Source organism: Uranotaenia lowii, chromosome 3, assembly GCF_029784155.1.
Source record: "Uranotaenia lowii strain MFRU-FL chromosome 3, ASM2978415v1, whole genome shotgun sequence".
In the NCBI taxonomy this organism is placed as follows: domain Eukaryota; kingdom Metazoa; phylum Arthropoda; class Insecta; order Diptera; family Culicidae; genus Uranotaenia; species Uranotaenia lowii.
In genome coordinates, this window is record NC_073693.1 from 170,679,961 (window position 1) to 170,687,593 (window position 7,633).

Genomic DNA, 7,633 nt, shown 5'->3' on the forward strand with positions numbered 1-7,633 from the left:
TAATTTTCCGTTACGTTTAAATTCTTTGTTTTTGTTCAATAGTTTGACAAATTTAGCATTTAATTGAGCATAGAATTAACTTTTTATTTTAAATTGAAGGCTTTCTAAAAAAAAATTGTAAGTTCAAATCAAGTAAGCAAAATAAAAATAGCTAAATTATCCCTTTTTAACTCGTACTTGCCCGGATATTTAATTTAAAACAAATGTGAAAGGTCCAGCCTGTGCGCATATTTCATTTTTTTAAAAACCCTTATTTTGTTCGGATTTATTTAAATTTATTTTGCTAATTCAAACAATTATAAATACCGTCAACTGGGGCATCATGCAACACTTCAATGATTCTAAATCTTAATGTCATTAACTTGTATAAAAAAAAAATTAAGGTTTATCGGACATCAAATTGACGTAGTTAGATTTTTTTTAATTGCAAAAACTTGCAATTTCACCCTGCAATGAAAAAGAGGTTAGTTACAACAAACTTGGTTTTTAATGGAAAATCAAATGCAAACGTTTGAAGATTTATAGTTTTTTTTTTATATATTTGTGATGTCATAACGCTTATAGCACCAATGGAATTTATTTTTGGTTTTGTTCGAATTAAATTTTACATTTTTCTGTCTAAAATGTTTTGAAGAAAAAGCGTGAGGATGGGGGTAAAAAAATACTTCAAAAAATCCTACAAGCTGAAATCATGAAAATTAATGTTCGGATAGATGAACTGGTAGCTGATTTATGAAAATACTCATTTTAAAAAAAAAAGGTGATTGTCCGAAGTACAATTTTTTACCAACAGTGTTGGTATAGAACATAGGTCGGCAACCTGCGGCTCGCGAGCCGCATGCGGCTCTTTCTATGTATAACTGCGGCTCTTTAGCTGAATGTGTAAGAATTTTGAAAGTCCTCGAAATTTTCTAGAGTAAACGGACGCAACATAAGTTTTCTTTCGGTTCAGGTAATATTTCCCAGGATTCAAAAAGAAACCAAAAAACAATCATAAAACAAATTAACAGCATCTTGTCAGTAGGAAGTTTTCCATTGAATTTGTTTTCTTGGTTGTTCTAATTTAATCGGATTAAAACCGAGCATTTTTCAATCGATTAAGAAATTGAGTTTGTTTATCTTGAGTTGAATATTTTTATAATATTTTTTTTCACCACCGTTCTTATTAAATACGAATATCAGGCGATGATTTTAATAATGCTTTGAATACTGATGATAATTGTTATGTGTAATAAAATTTCTTTCTTGAATTTTTTTGTTTTTAATTCTTTCTAATATTGAACTCCATCTCTCAATAAGCTTTTTCAAATCCATGAAAGCATTTCACAAATATTCAAAAATTCAAGTTCTTCGTTCTAATTTTGAACATGAGTTCAAGTGAACAATTTTTTCAAGTTTGTTAAAAAATATTTTTGTAAACCGGGAGCAGAGGGCTGGGTCTAATTTGAGAATGTCATATATTATATGAATTTTATGTATTTATTCGAAGGAGCAACTTTAAACAGTAAAGAAGCATTTTATTCCATGAACTTTCATGTATCTTAGTACAACTATTTTTAAAATTTAAAAACTTCATGATCCTTATAAAAGTTGATTTTGATTTCTAAGTTTTTATCAGAATTTTGGTTTTGGTTTGTTTTATGAAGCGATGATCAACACAACGTCAAAAAACTAAAATTTGAGTTTAAAAAATCGGTTCGATATAAAAAGAAATACAGCAAAGCAAAGCCAAAGTTAGATGTCTATTATTATGTAAGATTTATTATTGTGCCGGGAGATCCGAAATAGCTATCAAAACTTTCTTTGGACCCCAGCATATTTCTACATCATCGGACGAATCTATTCTTGACGATTCCTAAAATCTAAGATGCACTGAAATAAGCAAATTTGTCATGGATTATAAGTATTTAAAAAAAAATTTTGGCTGCTTGAAATATTTTTAATTTGTTTTGTTTTGAAAAATTGAAAAATTAAAATAAATTATTCACACAACGAATCTCATATCATTAAAATCGGTTAACATTTTCGGCCAGGGAACCGCCAACAAACTTCTTAAATGGTTAACATTACAAATTCGTAAGCGAAAACTGAAAATTAATTCAACAAATTAAAATATTTTCTAGAAAAAATTTAATAGATTAAGTTCCAAATCACTAATTGCATAAAAATTTAAAATATGAATTTGTTATTAGAATTCATAGATATTTTGACAGAAGGATCAATCTGAATCCATGATATATTTGAGACTCAGAGGTTTAGACGTTATTTCATTAGTATGGAGAAGAAACAACTTGAAAAGGTTACGATTTTGAACAGAATTGAGAATTTAAATATTCCTTATCGAAAAATATATTTTTTTCCTGTTTCTATTTTATCAGAAATCTAAATGAGAACTAGAGAGCTGAATCGGAATGCTGTAATAAAACAAATTAAAAGAAATTTTAATAAATTTTATGAGGTTATAATATTTTATAATAAATGAACCTTAATGGCTTTTAACGGACGTTTAAAAACAAATAAATTTCAGGCTTATTAGTAGAATTTGAAGAAAAAAATAATAGTGACAAACCATCGTTTAGTTAAACCTCTTGTAGTATGTATTTTTATGATATAAAACTTTCAATGCTTCTTTTTAAATATTCCAACAAAACACATAGAAAGTTTTTTTTTATCTGGGAATAGGTGTTAGGAAAGAATTGCACCAAAGTTTTAAATTATACATTTTATCAGGTCACAATGGCAAATCGCCAAAACGTTACTAAGCTATACTCGCTTTGTAAATGTTTTCATTCAGAAGTTGCCGATAAAACAACGAAAATCTGTGAGAAAGGATAATAAAACTGAGTTCACATCAGGATGCAATGTATCTCAGCGATCACCACTATTTGCAGTAAGGATGAAATGAAATGCGGCTCTTTCAAACATGGAAATTTCATTAATTTGCAGTTTTTGGCTCTTCTGTCTCAAAAGGTTGCCGACCGCTGGTATAGAATAATAAAAGCAATATGAAGTTGGTAAGTGATATCATTAAGCCAATCCCGTCATACTGTGTAAAGTTTTCTACGTAATTGAAAAATGTGAAAAATTTTACATCTATTGTTCGATTTTTTAAATTTACTATGAGAATCAAAAACTGCTGTTGCATGATGCCCGTTTGATGATACTCAATAAGATACAGAATTCGATGTTATGCTCGATTTTAGATAGCTAAAATTTGAAAAATCAAAACTTATAATATCTCTGTTTCCTGATCTAAATCAAACAAGGATAACTTTGTTATCAATTTGAATTCAAAAATCGTACTTTTCTACCTAATCAACCTATTTCATTCCATGAAAAATAATTTATTCATCCAAATAGTTTCATATGTTTTCAGAAGATCAAGAGGATTAAGATTTTTTTTTATTTAATGAAGAATTTTTATTGTTGAAATTTTTGAGGGTTTCATTTATCAGAATTATCGATTTAACTACAATCTAATGCTGATTCCATTCTATAATTCCAACTTCTGTGTTTATTATACCGGTAGTCTCTTTAACGAATTCGTTCCTCAAACTTCATTCTGATTTTGATATAAATTCTAATGTATTTTTAATATTTAACCTGAACAATGATCTCGAATGGATATTTAGCAAAACTATGTTTAAAGATTTACTTCTTATTTATTTTTGGAATCTTAAAATTCAATCGAATATTTCAATAACAAATCTTACTACATAAAATGAAAATCCGTGAAATAAATATTGCACTTCTTGCTTAACTGAAATTAGACATTTAATTCTGGATGCAGAATTCCAAATCTGGATTTTTCAATTTCATGCTGATCCTCGAAATAAAATCGTGAATCAGATAAGGTGCTAAGTTCTTTAAAATAACGATCAATTTTCAAATAGGGTCTTGAATGATTTTCCTTTTTTTAATTGGAATGATTCACCTGCCTTCGTTAAAATATTTACAATTAGTGTCTAAATACAAAACAGATTTGATTTCAACGTTTTGAACTGAGTTTTTAATGAAAAATTCAACTCTAATATCACTTCACAGTAGGATCGGATTCGTAATTTGATTTTTAAGTATAGTGTAGTGTATCTCTTCTTCGAGTGTTGGAACATAATGGAGTAGGGGTGTTTTAGACCGAACCACCCCCCTCCCCCTGTTTCTACGGCCATGTTAGAGACAATAATGAAAAAGTTGCTTCTTCAATTCATCACGTAGCTATATCAGAGTTTTTTTCATAGCTAAATTTACAGGTTCGATGGCTTTTCTCTTGCATGTTTTTAGTTTTCTGATGACTTTTAATTTCAGCTGGGATGCTTTGACAAGTATGTAATAAAGCTTTGAAACAAACAAAATCGTGTGTGTGTGTGTGTATAATTTTAGCAGAGTCCTTGTAACTGTAATGAATAAATTGTATATGACGTTTAATCTAAACTTTAGATTTAAAGAGCCTGTTTGTAAACGTTTTCTAGAGTTTCTAAAAAGCGGGTATACAATTGTGAAACATTGAAAATACCTCTATTATACAATAAAAAATTCACTAAAGCCAAATGGCCTAAACAGGCATGTCAAACTGGAGGTTTGCGGGCCACATGCGGCCCGCGGCCTCGGTCAATGCGGCCCGCGTAGCCCCGTCTTAAATTGTCACAAAAAAAACACCACTGATTTTTATGTAAAATATTTCTGCAAAAAACTAAAGTTAAGTGTTACGTTTTCAACTTCATTAAAGTTCCAGCATGTGCAAACCAGTTTCAGATACTATAAATTTCTATCCGTTCTCGTGGCTTGAAGCATCGCCAATTTTCGACATTTTTGGAAGACATTAGATATGAATAAGATTGTGTTTCCTACTACACAGAAGTACGCTGGCTTTCCTGCTGCGAGAAGAAATAATAATTTTCGGAAATGAAAGGTGAACCTGATGAACATTTTCAAGCAGAGCAGGGCAGGGTTCAAGATTTGGCAAAATAGTTCCTCTTCAGCCTTGATCGAGTTCGGTTGTTTTTTTTCTCTACTTGAGTCTAAAGGCTATAGTCATAGTTTTGGTGCGGTGAAGATCACCTTGTGGCCATGAGCCCTTCTCCCGGTTGTCATCCAGATAGGACGATTCCTATTTGGATGGACCGAAATAACCTGTACGGTCGTTTACACTACTTGTTCCTTCGAGGAACGGGTGATAAAGGTCTTCCTAAGAACCCTTTCGTGATTGGGAAGTCAGTCGAAAGACATGCCGGTAAGGTTGACAGTGGATATTACGATTCCAAAAGTCAATGGTACGTTTTGAAAGTACGAAGTGAAGAACAGGTTGAAAAACTTGAACAGCTTACGAATCTGATCGACGGGACACCAATCGAAATTGGGAAACACCCTCGGTTGAACTTTAGAAAGTTCGTGGTTCAATGCCACGAGGTTGGAGATATGACGAATGATGAGCTTCTCACAGAACTAGCACCACAAAAGATAACCAAAGTTCAACGGATAACAAAAAAAAAAACGCCGAGTGGAGCCGTTGGAACTCCAACGTTTATTTTGACTATCAACAGCACTATCGTGCCTGAATTTATCGATTTTGGTTTGCTTCGCTTAAGAACCCGAATATATTATCCGTTGCCCATGCTCTGCCGCAAATGCCTACAATATGGTCATCCCAAGGCCAAATGTACGAGTCCAATCGCGTGTATAAAATGTTCCGGATAGCATGAGAGCACTACGTGTCAAAATGATTCGTTTTGCTTAAACTGCAAAGAAAACCACAGCCCTCTTGACCGCAGCTGTATTATCTGGAAAACCGAAGTATCTTTACTCAAACTCGCCACAGATCAAAATATCTCCCTAACAGAAGCAAGGAAAAAAATCACATCCACCACCAACCAACCAAGTACTAGCTACGCAAATATTGCAAAATTGCAACAACAAAAGCCAGACAACAAACCACACCGAAGGCATCCAGCATCAACCCGAAAGAAGTCCAACAACAGCAGCAACAATCCCACTTTAATTCAAAACGAAGCCACCAGAAGCCGACTTTATCAGCACCAGCTTAACAAACCAGTGCAAAGGCGCAAACGGATTCTCCACCGAAGAAAAGGAATGATCCGAAACACACTTGTGTGGGGCGCCAATGCATCGATTAATCAACACAACTATGCAGCCCTTCCGAGCGGCACTCAAGTCACTCCAGGTTTAAAGTGATAGCGTAGCAGGTAGGCATCAGCTTGGTGTTGGTGACGCAGCGTGTTCCGCGGTCGAAGAATATTGTACGGCTGTGTGAGTAAGCGCCACACAGCGCAGAGTTTGCTTGAGTGTCCTCGTCAGTAGGAACGCGCCGGCGAAGGCAACAGGCCGCTAAGGCTTAGTGCCATCAGTTATTATGATGTGTGGTTTCCTTGTCGATATCGAGCTACACATTTTGGCGACCGACAGGCATTTTACGGTATAGTTTAAGAAACGGTAAAAAAAAGAACGTGTTGTGGAAGCCACCCATCTTAAAGTTAATCAAAAAGTATGACCACGTGATTTGAAAATTGAAGAGTGAAAATGTGACCAGTGTTGTAAAATTTACAGGAAGTTATAAATGTTGAGAATTGAAAGTGTTGGAAAAAAAGCGTTTTCGAGAAGAATACAAATAAATGCATTTCCGGCAGTGGTGCAAAAATCACAGTTAGGCAGAAAAAAAGTTAAAGATTATCAAAGCTTAGTGATATTAAAAAAAAATGGATATTAAACTATGAATAAGCGTTGAGGAATGTTTATAAAAAGCGCATTGGAAGGACAGCTTTGAGAGGAAGTGTGTTGGGAGGACCACTTCAAGTAATAAATGATTTAGCGAGTCGGGAGGACAGCTAAAGAAAAATGCGAGTTGGGAGGACCGCAAAAGGCAAAGCGCGTCGGGAGGACAGCTTTGAGTGTGTCGTTAAGAACATTATTTATGAAAAATGTTGCACTTTAAACAACAAATGAAATAGCGAGTCAGGAGGACAACTAGAGTTAACTGCGAGTTGGGAGGACCGCAAAAGAAAAATGCGTGTCGGGTGGACAGCTTTGAATGCATTGAAAGGATCACTCTTGTGTATTTTTTTTCTCTTTTTAAAAAAAGAAGTGTGTTGAAAGGACCACTTCAAGCAATAAATATAAGCAAATCCAAGGACAGCTGAATTCTAGTTAAGAAGACCACATGAGAGAAAGCCTGACACGATGATAGTCCTGGGTGTGTCGGAAGGACCACTCCGGGGCCGTTCAAATATTACGTAACACATTTTTCGGTCATTCTCAACCCCCCCACCCCCTACGTAACGCATTTGTCTCAGATTTTCTATCCTTAATCCACAAAGCGTAACAAACTCTTACACCCCCTCCCCCCCCCCCCCCCCCCCCCTAAACGCGTTACGTAATATTTGAATGGCCCCTCCTTAAAAATCACTGAATGGCAAACTAAGCATATTGGAAGGGCTACTTACTTGAAACAATGAATAAAGTAGCAAATCAAGAGAACAGCAAAGAGTGCTTATTGGGAGACCGCATATTAAGAAACAAAAAAAGTGTGTCAGGAAAATAGTTTTACCTCAAGTTTGTTTGGATTGAATGCATGGCTGATTTTAGCCAAGTGTGCTGAGAGGATCACGGAAAAAAAGGACGT